General features: G+C 36.2%; 1 pseudogene; it reads right to left on the bottom strand.

The window, feature by feature from the left end:
- Positions 1-5,334: 5,334 nt before the first annotated feature.
- On the bottom strand, positions 5,335-11,147 carry LOC100800417 (ribosome biogenesis protein BOP1 homolog; annotated as a pseudogene).
- Positions 11,148-12,780: the final 1,633 nt, after the last annotated feature.

The raw sequence follows: 12,780 nt of genomic DNA, 5'->3' as shown, positions 1-12,780 counted from the left end.
ATGCCATCCTCCATGATAGAGCATATACTCCCGCAAAGAAGAGCCTTCTTGAACTCACCTCTCATGATGCACTATTAACTCAAAACAAGCTTCTTGCAAAGAAAATTGAAACCCTTACAGACAAACTCAACAAGCTTCCACAATAATTGCATTCCCTTCTATCAGCTCAATCTTCTACTATGCAAGTTGTGTTGGACAAGTGGCCTCAGATATCTTAAGAAGGGGGGAGGGGTTGAATTAAGATATTACAACTTATTTCCCCAATTAAAAGTTCTATTTAACTTTCTATTCAAGTTATAAATTCCCTTAATAATGAATTTCTTAAATATTGATTCAAATAGAACAATTTGAATATGAATATAAAACAATAATAAATAAAGGAGTTTAAGGGAAGAGAAAATGCAAACTCAGATTTATACTGGTTCGGCCACACCTTTGTGCCTACGTCCAGTCCCCAAGCAACCCGCTTGAGAGTTCCACTATCTTGTAAATTCCTTTTACAAGTTCTAAACACACAAGGACAACCCTTTCTTTGTGTTTAGAATTCTTTCACAACAAGAGACCCTCGGTCTCTTAATCCCTTTTCAGAATGAAGAAGAAGAAAAGAAGAAATCTCTCTTGAAAGAGATAGATTGAACAATTTGAGCACTAAAAAATTCCTTATTGAATCACAAGTAATTTGGCCAAGGAATTTGTAAGAGGATAAAACAATTTTTCTTTATAAGAGGATAAGACTTTTTTGTTCTGAAAAACTCTTTGCAAATTCGTGTCTCAAGTCACATATATATAGGCCTTTGATAGCCATTCAAGAACCACATAAAAAGATGTGACTGTTGAGAATATTTTCTGAAAATCTGCTCTGGTAATCGATTACAGTATATGTGTAATCGATTACAAGCTTTAAAATTTGAATTAAAATGTTCAGAAACTGCTGGTAATCGATTACCATATATGTGTAATCGATTACACAGTGCAAATTTTGAATTCAAATTTTAATAGATGTTGTAAATCAGTTTTGGCCACTGGTAATCGATTACATCCTCTGGTAATCGATTACCAGAGAGTAAATTTGTTTGAAAAAGACTTTTTAACTTAAATTTCTTGGCCAAACCTTTTGCTACTTCAATTGGAATTCCCTTCCTATTTAATATACCCTTTCTAAGACTCTAGAGACTGTCTTGATCATCCATCTTGAATATCTTTAATTTCTTTGTCTTGAATAAAGCTTTGAGACGCATGTGAACCTTTGGCATCATCAAAACATTCAGCTTGATCCTTTGTCTACAAGTTGAAGGATACACTTTGTGTGGTGGGGCTCATGAGGTAAGGTTATGCGTGGTTCAAGAGAAAGCATATAAGGAGGTCAATTACATGGCAAACCAATATCGTCAAGGTTATAATTAGGGAGGAAATCAAGGATATGATCAAGTTTGAGGATACCTTGACACAATTTATGCAAGTCTCTATCTCAAACCACAAAAGCATGAAGTTGGCAGTCAAAAAACCTTAAAGTGCAAGTAGGCCAACTTGCCAAGCAACTTTTGATGAAGTCCAATGGAAATTTTATGGCTAACACTGAGAAGAATCCCAAGGAGAAATGTAAGGTTGTGCTTACAAGATGCAAAAGGAAGAAGGGTCTTATTGGTGAGGAGTTAGTGGAGGGGGTAGTAGAAGATGTGAGTGATGAGGAGGGAGATGTAAGAGAGAAAGAAGAGGCTAAGAATAAAGAGAAAAAATGAGTGTTGAAAATGCAGAAAAAATGAGAAAAATGAAGAAAAAAAATAGTTGTAAGGAGAGAGATGATGAGGTCTTAGCTTCTAAGATCAAGAGTCGGATGGAAAGGGAAGCTAAGAAGGGAGCACCTATTGCCCCTACTAAGATTTCCCTTATCCCTTGGTACCATCAAAGAAGGAGAAAGAGCACCATTTTGCAAGGTTTCTCGATATCTTTAAGAAGTTGGAGATCACCATTCCTTTTGGTGAAGTTCCTCAACATATGCCAATGTACATCAAATTCTTGAAGGACCTTCTCACTAAGAAAGACAAATACATCAACAATGAGAGCATAGTAGTGGAAGGAAATTGTAGTGCAGTGATTCAAAGAATCTTGCCACAAAATTTCAAAGATCCCAAAAACATGACAATTATGTGCTTAATTGGGACGATGTTTGTAGGGAAAGCTCTCATCGATCTAGGGGCAAGTAACAACTTGATGCCTCTTTCAATGTGCCAGAGAATTGATAACATGAAGATAGTGCCAACTCGAATGAATCTTCAACTAGCGGATCACTGTTTCCCTAGACCTTATGGTGTCGTTGAAGATGTCCTTGTGAAAGTGTAGTAGTTCTCACTCCCGGTGGATTTTGTTACCATGGACGTTGAAGAAGATTTAGATGTGCCTTTGATTTTGGGAAGACCGTTTATGCTCATTGCTAAATGAGTTGTTGACATGAGAAATGATAATCTTGAAATGAGTGTGGAGGACCAAAAGGTGACCTTCAATCTCTTTGAAGTAATGAAGCATCCTAGTGATAGCAAAACTTACTTTAGAGTGAAGGCTATTGAACATGAAGCAAACTATGTTGTGCAACAATTCACCATGCATTTACCTCTTGAAAAAGCCTTAGTGAATGCCATCGAATGCCTCATGAATGAAGAAGAGAAAGATCTCAGGGCTTGCTTGGAAGATCTGGATAAATTGAAGGAAATTCCTCCAGGGAAATATACTTTTGAGGAGCCGAAGAAGGATACTCTTGCAGAGAAACCTATGGTAGAGTTGAAGATTTTACCTCTTCACCTTAAATATGTTTTTTCTAGAAGAGGATGATGCAAAATAGGTCATCATTAGCAATGCTTTAACTCCAAATGAAGAAGCTTAATTGGTGGAGGTGCTCTTGAAGCATAAAATGACGATTGGATGTCACATCTCCGATCTCTAGGGGATTAGTCCATCATATTGCACGCACAAGATCATGATGAAAGCTGACTATAGACAGATGAGGAAACCTCAAAGGAGACTTATCCCCACCATCAAGGAAGAAGTTTGAAAAGAAGTCCTTAAGTTACTTGAAGTCGAACTAATTTATCCTATCTCCGATAGTGCTTGGGTGAGTCTAGTCCAAGTAGTCCCAAAGAAGGGTGGCATGACGGTGATCCACAATGATAAAAATGATCTCATTCCCACAAAGACTATCACCGACTGGAGAATGTGCATAGATTGTCGCAAGCTCAATAGTGCCACAAAGAAAGATCATTTTGTTTTACCATTCATGGACCTGATGTTGGAGCGGCTAGCTGGACAAGCCTTTTATTGTTTCTTGGATGGCTACTTGAGGTATAATCAGATAACAATGGATCTTAAAGATCAAGATAAAACTGCCTTCACATGCCCATTTGGTGTCTTTGCTTATAGGAGGATGCCATGTAGGTTGTGTAATGCCCTTGCCATTTTTCAAAGATGCATGCTAGCCATTTTTGTTGATCTCGCAGAGAAGTGCATTGAGGTCTTCATGGATGTTTTTTCATTATTTGGCTCCTTCTTCGATCATTGCTTATCCAACCTTGAATTAGTGTTGACCCGGTGTGCATAAAGCAATCTTGTGCTGAATTGGGAAAAATGTCATTTCATGGTCCAAGAAGGGATTGTCTTTGTCCATAAGATCTCCACAAGAGGGATGAAAGTGGATAAAGCCAAAATTGATGTCATCGAGAAGCTACCTCCTCTTATCAACGTGAAAGGCGTCTGAAGCTTTCTTAGACATGATGGGTTCTATTGGAGGTTCATCAAGGACTTTTCCAAGATAGCCAAGCCATTGAGTAATTTTCCGAACAAGGATGTTGTGTTCAAGTTTGATGAGGAATGTTTGTTGGCTTTCTGCACTCTTAAAGAGAAGCTCATTTATGCTCCTATCATTGTTGCCCCAAATTAGAGTCAAGAGTTTGAACTTATGTGTGATGCTAGTGATTATGTTGTTGGAGCGGTGCTATCACAGCGGAGAAATAAGGTGTTTCATTCCATATATTATGCTAGCAAAGTCCTGAATGATGCACAACTGAATTATGCTACCATAGAAAAAGAATTGCTGGCCATTGTCTCTGCACTAGAGAAGTTCAGATCATATTTGATTGGCTCCAAGGTCATTATCTTTATAGACCATGCTACCATCAAATACCTCTTGACTAAAGTTGACTCCAAAACAAGGTTGATCAAATGAGTGCTTTTGCTCCAAGAGTTTGACTTTGAGATCAAAGACAAGAAGGGCTGTGAAAATATAGTAGTTGATCACCTTTCTAGATTGGTAAATGAAGAAGTCACTCTTGAGGAAAAAGAGATTCATGATGAATTTCTAGATGAATACTTGTTGTGTGTGAGTGAGCGGCCTTGGTTTACAGACATAGCCAATTTCAAAGCAATTAATGTCAGTCTTGATGATCTTAATTGACACTAGAGGAAAAAGTTTCAACGGGATGCTCATTACTATGTGTGGGATGATCCCCATCTGTTTAAACTTGGAGCATATAATTTGTTGAGAAAGTGTCACCAAAGAGAAACCCAGAAGTATATTGTGGCATTGCCACAATTCACCTTATCGAGGACATTGAACTATTGCGAAAGTGCTATAGTTCGGGTTCTTTTGGCCTTATATCTTCAAGGATGCTCGTGAGCATGTGCAACATTATGATCAGTGCCAAAGAACCAGAGGCATTTCCAAGAGGAATGAGATGCACTTGCAGAATATTATTGAGGTGGAGGTGTTTGATTACTAGGGCGTTTGATTTTGTAGGCCCCCTACCATCATCATACACTAATGAATACATTTTGGTGGCTGTTGATTATGTCTCCAAATGGGTGGAAGCTGTTGCTACTCAGAAAGATGATGCCAAAACTATTGTCAAGTTTCTCAAGAAGAACATCTTCTCCCATTTTGGAGTCCCAAGAGTGCTCATCAGTAATGGTGGATCACATTTTTGTAATGCACAACTACAAAAGGTTTTGGGACATTACAATGTGAGACACAAAGTAGCTTTTCCCTACCACCCCCAAACTAATGGCCAAGTTGAGGTTTCCAATAGGGAATTGAAGAAGATCCTTAATAAGACAGTTGCTTTTTCAATAAAGGATTGAGTTACAAAATTGGATAATGCCATATGGGCTTATCGGACTACCTTTAAGACCACAATTATGTTAATTAACCTAATGAACAAGCAATGTGCATATACGATTACTGCTATATATGATTTAATTTAAACTCAATTTGCAAAGTGAGTTTGACTTTGTAGTGCTCAATAAACCATCCCAATAAGCTCCAATGAGATGTATCTCTATCCCCATGCATCAACTATAGACATGCAGGAGGTCCATGTCAAACCAACACATCTTCCCCTCTTTGCTACCCACAATTAAATTATCACCTGCATGCAATGTGTACCAAAACAATTATGATGAATAATGTTCTGTATTAATGAGTAGAAGAGAAATAGATTACAATATAATTTTCATAATAACAATAACCATACCTTCAGGATGAACTGCAATGGATGAAGCTTCATGAAGCCCAGTATCAAGACTTTTTATGATCTTGGTCTTCAATAAATCATACACACGAACACTCTTTTTGGTACATACAAAGAAGATGTAACAGGATGGATGGAAGGTTGACCTAACAACAAGTCTGTGTAATTTGAATGGAAGTTTTTGCGTAAGCTTTTTGGATAATTGGTGTATCAGAATTGCTCTTGATTCATGTAAAGAAATTGTCAAGGAAAAACACACAGAGCAACCCCCACTTTAACATCTTATACCTTTAAGTTTCATTTCATCCACTTAAGATAACAAATCAGCTAAAAAGTTGGCATTCAAGAACTAGTTTAGTATAGTTTGTTTTCCGTAAGCTCCATGGATAAAGTACCCACACACTGAACACATCCATTAATGGAACATGACATGGAAATAACATCTATAGTCTAAAATGATATTTATAAACATGTCAAAAGCCAACCATGCCTTGTGCTGTGTTGAACAAAATAAGGCAAACATCAAGGTTTATTGTAGTAATATGGATGCAATGAAAGCATGTGCACATTTATGGACATACACCTAAGAAGAAGCAAATAAATTTCAAAAGTATACCAAAAAAAAATATTAAAAAGATAATGTTTTCATAAACAATCATCACTGAGACAATGTAATCATTGTTGCCAATAAATAAACCAATGAATAATGAGGCATGCATCAATTGCCCACAGGAAACACTCAAAGGATATCTTCCAACATCACTGTCGAAAAGTAGTCACCTTTCTGGTGCCATTCTACAGCAGTAACAATCTGCATAAACACACTCATTAACATTTAATAACAAAACTTCAATCAACAACGAACCTTGAAAAGGAAACGGAAACAAATATGGAAATACCTTAAAGTGCCTTAACTTTAAACCCATATGTTTATCATCTTTAATCCAGCTTACACTAGGTGTCTGGTTGCCTACAAACACAAGCATGGTTAGAAAATAATAGAACCACCAGCATAGGACATAAAAAATCACGTGACACTGATGCAAATATTATCAATATCCACCCATAGTGACCAATTAGGTTTACTAAATGAACTAAATTTTCCCCCTTCAATCAAAAGTTTAGTTAGGAATTCAAAGGCTAAATTGAGAGCTAGGATATTGTTAGTCGGTAAATACGACTAACTTTTGTGTTTAAAACTTGTGTAAATTGTATCAAACTCCTTCAATTTATGGTTATTTTGTAGTGTTATAAGTTCTTTTAGTTAAAGATAGGTAATAAATACTTAGTAATTCTATTTTGTGTGTTTAATAATCATTTTCTCTCAATTTCAGGTTAATTAGGCAAGTTTGTGAAGTGATGATTTTCACCTTCTCGCTAAGCCAATCTGCTGGCTTAGCGAGCCATCCGCTGAGCGCAACCCTCCTCGACTGAGCGCGAGGAAGAATCTCGAAGAAGGATAAGTTGTGCATGTTCGCTAAGTGAAGGGTCATCCCGCTAAGCGCATCGCTTCAGTCCATTGGCTGAGTCAATATTCACTAATGTGCGCTGAGCGGATCAGAGTTGCGCTAAGCGCACGAGCACGAACAAAGCCACCTATTTAAGCCTGAAATCAGATTTAGAGGAGGAGTTTGGCCATTTTCTTGAGGAGCTCTTGCATGTCTTCAGTTCTAGAGGGAGAGAGGTCCAAAAAGTTTCAGAGATTTTGTTGTGTGAAGATCTGCAGAGACCAAAGCTGGAAGAGGAAGTCGTCCTGAGAGTGTGAGTGATTGAGAGGTCCTAGAGGTGGAGGAGACATTCCCACCACTTGTATTTCTGCAATCTTTCATCTTTCTCTTTTCCTTGTTGTAAAGGAAGCTTCCCAGTTATGGAAAGCTAAATCCTCTGTTGGATCTTCCTTCTAGGTACTTGATGTAAATATCTTTTTATCTATTTAATGATGTTTTGTGTGTTCACTGTGCTATCAGAACTTCATTCTACCATGCCTTTACCTTGATAACGTAGATGCATGTGTCCTTAGGATCATTCAACAGTGGAAACTAGTTTGATTCTTAGAACTTGATAGGACAGGGTTAGTTTGTTGTATTTTCACGAGGAATCGGGGTATGGTAACCTAGTTGTTGTATGTTTGTCTTAATGCGGTCATGGTTGAGTTTAGTCCAACTAGAGGAATCTGCGGACGATGCTTGATCATGATTAGGCTAGACTATCATGAGGAATCGGGGTTTAGCATTTCAGGAGACACCATATAACACATAAGCATTGTTAAATAGAGAATATCCTTTGAGCATCAGGCACCTACTAGGAAGACCAACGTGTCACCTTCTTGTCTTCACGCATCATTTCTCATGTGATTTTCCCTTTTTAATAGTTAGTTTACACACATGTTCATATAAATACATCTCTTTTCACACTAGACATCTGTTTACTGAAATAGCTTTACCAAGTAACACAAGTTCCCCGAGAGTTCAATACTCGGTTCTTACCGTTTTATACTACTTGCGCGATCCGGTGCACTTACCGGAAGTGAACAGATATCTTGGAGCCTTCTTTAGAATTTTTAGATTAGAACCAAAGAAGTGACAAGAACATGGACCAAAGTCATCCAATTCTGTAGATGAGTCAACCTAGAGAAGCTCCTTAATCCGTTTCTGCTCTTCGACATCCCCCAAACAAGTGTTAAGTACAAGTACATGTTGGCCCCTAAATCAAAGATTTACCCTACATTTATTTTCAAAATCTAGACATATATATTTTATAGAAAAAAAATATATGGACCTTTATAGAAAATAAAATTAGACTTACATAGAAATAGCCAGAAGATGAATATTGGGCAGAGGATTTCAAGCAACACAACTAACAGATTCATCAACCTCCCACTGCCTAAGACATGTGCCAGTTTCAACCTCCCAGATACAAACAGTTCCATCACTTGAGCCATTGAAGATAACAGAAAATAAGGGACCCATCTCCATCCCACCTTAATTGAGACCGAAAGATATGCTATCAACATTCATACCTGAAGCCATCCATTGTCCTGAAGCTTCGAGTGAAATTAATGTAACAACATCTTCATGGCCTAAATTACTCGATAACATGTTGTGGGATAAGGCTTAAGCTCCTTTCGACTTGGAAGCTTTGGCTTTAAAGATTCAGGATCAATATTGAGCTAGAACACAGAAAGAAAAGAAGTAAATGAACTATATATAGCAATATATTGCCAACTTTTATAGATATTTCACTCAGCAAGGAATTACAAATTTTGCAACAAAAATAAAATCAGAAAATTAGTTCTTCAATATAGATATTTCACTCACGCGGTTTTTCCGAACTCGAGGGCACAAATACAAATCCAAACAACGTTCAAAGCAGTATTTCATAGCATTCTCATATGCAGGAATGCTCCTCATAGATGCAAACCTGATCAAAAGCCATATTTATTAGTTCAACTATATATGAAAGCAGCAACAAAAATGTTTTCCCTGAAAACATGGTACATTTTTGGAATAAACTTAGAGCAGTCTTCCTAAAACATCAATTGATAAAAATTGATCTCTTCTTCGGTTGGAATGTACTCTAGAGGAGGATTATATGACTCATCATGGCTTAAGAAGCAAAGTTAAATTATTAACAATGAAGATACATCAAAGTCAAAGGCAAAACAAATATCATGTATTGGTACATTTTGGAACTCCAAAATTTTAAGTCATATTTAATACCAGGTAACTTGTGGTTTGGGGCAGGAATGTAAGTCAAATGATTTGCTCTTTCCGTTGAACCAGAATCATCTCCCCACAAGAGATATGGACTATCTTCCTCTTTTGTCTTGTCAAAAGTGATTAATCCCTGGCAGATTGCTCTAACATACTATACAACCTGTAGAATCATGGAAGTGTATGAGTGATAAGAAAAACCAATTTGCGCTCATTGTCTAGGCTGAATCATCTCCATACTTGTAAATGAAGTATTGGTTACCTTTTTAGCTTCCCACTTTGAAGGAATAGACCTTCTTTTTGGTTCAGGTGCACTAGACAATGGATGTTTGGCATCTTCCCAGTTAAACTAGTCAACACCATCCTGGATATAAGAAATGACAGATGAAATTAAAAGGAACAAAACATTGACAGCTGTATGCACATGTAGCAACAATGTTAAGAGCTTAGGGGACGAGAGCCTTGTTTCGAGGACAAGGGAACCTCTGTATGCAAAAGGTAAATTACCAAAATTCTTCTCTCCCATTTTTATTCATTTAGTGCTTATTTATACATGATATATGTTTGTATGCTAGTGGGAAAATCATATAACAATAATATTCTTCCTAACAGAATTGCACTATTGCATAACAGAATTGCTCTAACGGATTCTATTATGACCTATACTAGGTGTGCTGAAATGGTCTATGTGCTGTAGTCGTTCAAATATATGGGCCTAGTAGTAATTCTCTTGGGTCTCCCTGCATGGACTGTTGCTTGCATAATATTTCTGGTATTGTTATTGCTGTTGCTAACAAACAACTAGCCAAATACAATGTATCTACAGTTAAACAATCTTTTATCCTATATGTCAAATTTGAGCATCATAAATTTCAGCCCTAGGAATTCATAGAATATTTATCTATGAATTTTTGGATAAAAAACAATGTTTAACTTTGACTAGTATATACATGAAGCGATAGAACAAAGATATATTATCTATAAACAAATATAGCAAGCAAGATCATCCCAACTTCCTTCCATAGTGGGAACAACAAAAAAATAAATAAAAAATAGCATCTTGTCATAACACACAATGGTCAATTATATGCTTCATAACTATAAAATTTAAATGAGCAACTTCTAATAAAACAAACAGGATCTTGTGATAACACATAATGATCAATTATATGCTTGATAATTAGAAAATTTGAATGAAATAGCTCCTGCAACCTTTTTAATGAAACTGACATGCGTCGTCATCTAGACCCTGTAAACCAACACTCGTAACTGATTCAGGAATACTCTCTAGATACATCACAAAAAGCCTGATCTTCACTTTGTTCATTTGGTTCCTGAAATTACATAGGAATAGCACCATAAATTTATAACAGTGGAAGAGCATTTACTCTTATATCTAAATCTTCATGTTGAATGACTCACATATCTTAATTTCATATATTGAGCATTTAATTTAATCTTTTAATTTTTTTTATGTCTTAATTTTAATTTCAATTTGATTTAACAAGTAGTTGTATGGGCAAATTAAAAACATTCGAGAACAAAGTAGCAACTGAGTTTGAGAAAGCATGCCAGCAAACTCTTGAGTGACCCTTCCAAGCATTTCATGAAAGAGAGAAAGCAATGCATCTTCCATGATCCTTCGTCTTTCCTTATCAGCTTCCAGTTTCAGTTCTGTTAATCTTAGCCTTTCCTTCTCAACCTTCAAATCTAATTCCATTAATCTTTGCTTTTGTCGTTCAAATTTCAAGTAAGATTCCATCAAGCTTTGTATCTTTCTCTCAGATTCTAAGTTTGTTTCCAAGTTGATCGCCCTTTCTTGTATCTGAGGATCTCTAGCACCACCACCACTGCCAGTAGCAGCAATAGAAGTAACACTGGATGAGACTGATCCTACTTCCATATCCGTAACGTTCCCCATTGTTTGTGATTGCATGGAGGAAGATTGATTTGTTTCCTGTTTATGATCAAAATATAACACTTCACATAATATCTAAGACTTCATATAAAAAGTAAATTGAGAACCACTAGGTAAACAAGTTTAAAACCCGTAACTTAAAAGTTAAAACCATCAATGTTTTATATGGTGCTGGTGTTGTTTACATACTACAAAAATTACACAAATTTTAGCTTAATAAATTTTGATATAACCATATATCACAAGTCCAACAAAATAAATTCTTTTGTTTACAAAGATAAATACCAAGCATACATTAAATATCATAAATGATAAATTTTGTAACCAAGATCATTAGATCATATGGAATGCAATGTGTAAGTTCCTAATTTTTAGTTTGCAAACAAGAATCAGTATATTTGGGACGATTCCTCACTATGTAATGCATCACGATATGCTGCAACTTACAAGGCCCTTGGCAAACTTCAGTGATGTTGGGCAAGCATATGAGTTTTACCTCTATCAGTTTTGATTGGTGTCTGTCTTGATCAACCAATCGTCTTACTTCTTGAACTCCATCATCTTCATTGAAATAGAAAACATGTTCTATTTTAGAACACTCCTCTACTGTAATATCTTCTAACTTGGGAAATTGAGAAATCAATGAATGAGAGAAAAGGCATTTCAAATTCTTACACTAGAAGACGTGAACCACATACAGTAGATGGAAGCACACTGATTTGGAACAAGCAGATTCATTTCCAACTTGCTCTGTATGATCTGAATAAATGATATGCTCCAACTTTTCACACTTTCTTACAACCAGTTCTCTCAACTCTGCTAGGCATTCAACAACAGTAGGAGAGAAGATAGTTTCCAACTTTTCAAATCCCACTAGCACTAAACTCCTAAGCTTCTAGAGTATGAGGAAATCTTTTGGGCCCTTCCAAATACTTCTCAAATCAGGTAAATACTTCTGCAGCCTATAGTTGGAAAGTACCTTCCACCATAGAATTCTCAATAGCAAGCCATTCCAAGGCCAGGACTAGTTCTCCATTTTCAGGAAATATGACTTTCTCCTGTATTTATTACTATTCAATATAAGATCATTATGGTTTCAATATCAACACACTAGGAATTCATAGAATATTTATCTATGAATTTTTGGATAAAAAAATGTTTAACTTTGAGTAGTATATGAAGCTATAGAACAAAGATATATTATCGGCTAAACAGGATCTTGTCATAACACACAATGGTCAATTATATGATTGATAATTAGAAAATTTAACTCACCACAACGGATAACCGGCAATGACCATACTCATAGGCTCATGGACAATGATGATGTTATCATTGTCCTAACAAAAGAAAATAAGACAATGAAAAAATTGAGTGTCGCAAATTGTTGGATTTCCCATGCGGTTACTTTTTATTCCACTTTTTCTTTGCACAAATATATTCAAGGGAAATTCGGTTTGCCGGAAAGCGCACCGGATCGTCAAGTATTTAAAAATTAAAACGAATGATTCCGAGTATCGAACACAGGGAAATAATGTTAGCTTGAGTTAAGTTTAGAAATGAAGCATTGTTAAGAGAACATGTATGATTGATAATTTCAAACAGAATTTAAACTAAACCTTCATGCTAAAAACTA

The sequence above is a fragment of the Glycine max genome, chromosome 18, assembly GCF_000004515.6.
Source record: "Glycine max cultivar Williams 82 chromosome 18, Glycine_max_v4.0, whole genome shotgun sequence".
Taxonomy (NCBI): Eukaryota; Viridiplantae; Streptophyta; class Magnoliopsida; order Fabales; family Fabaceae; genus Glycine; species Glycine max.
This window is presented reverse-complemented; position numbering and strand designations above follow the sequence as displayed.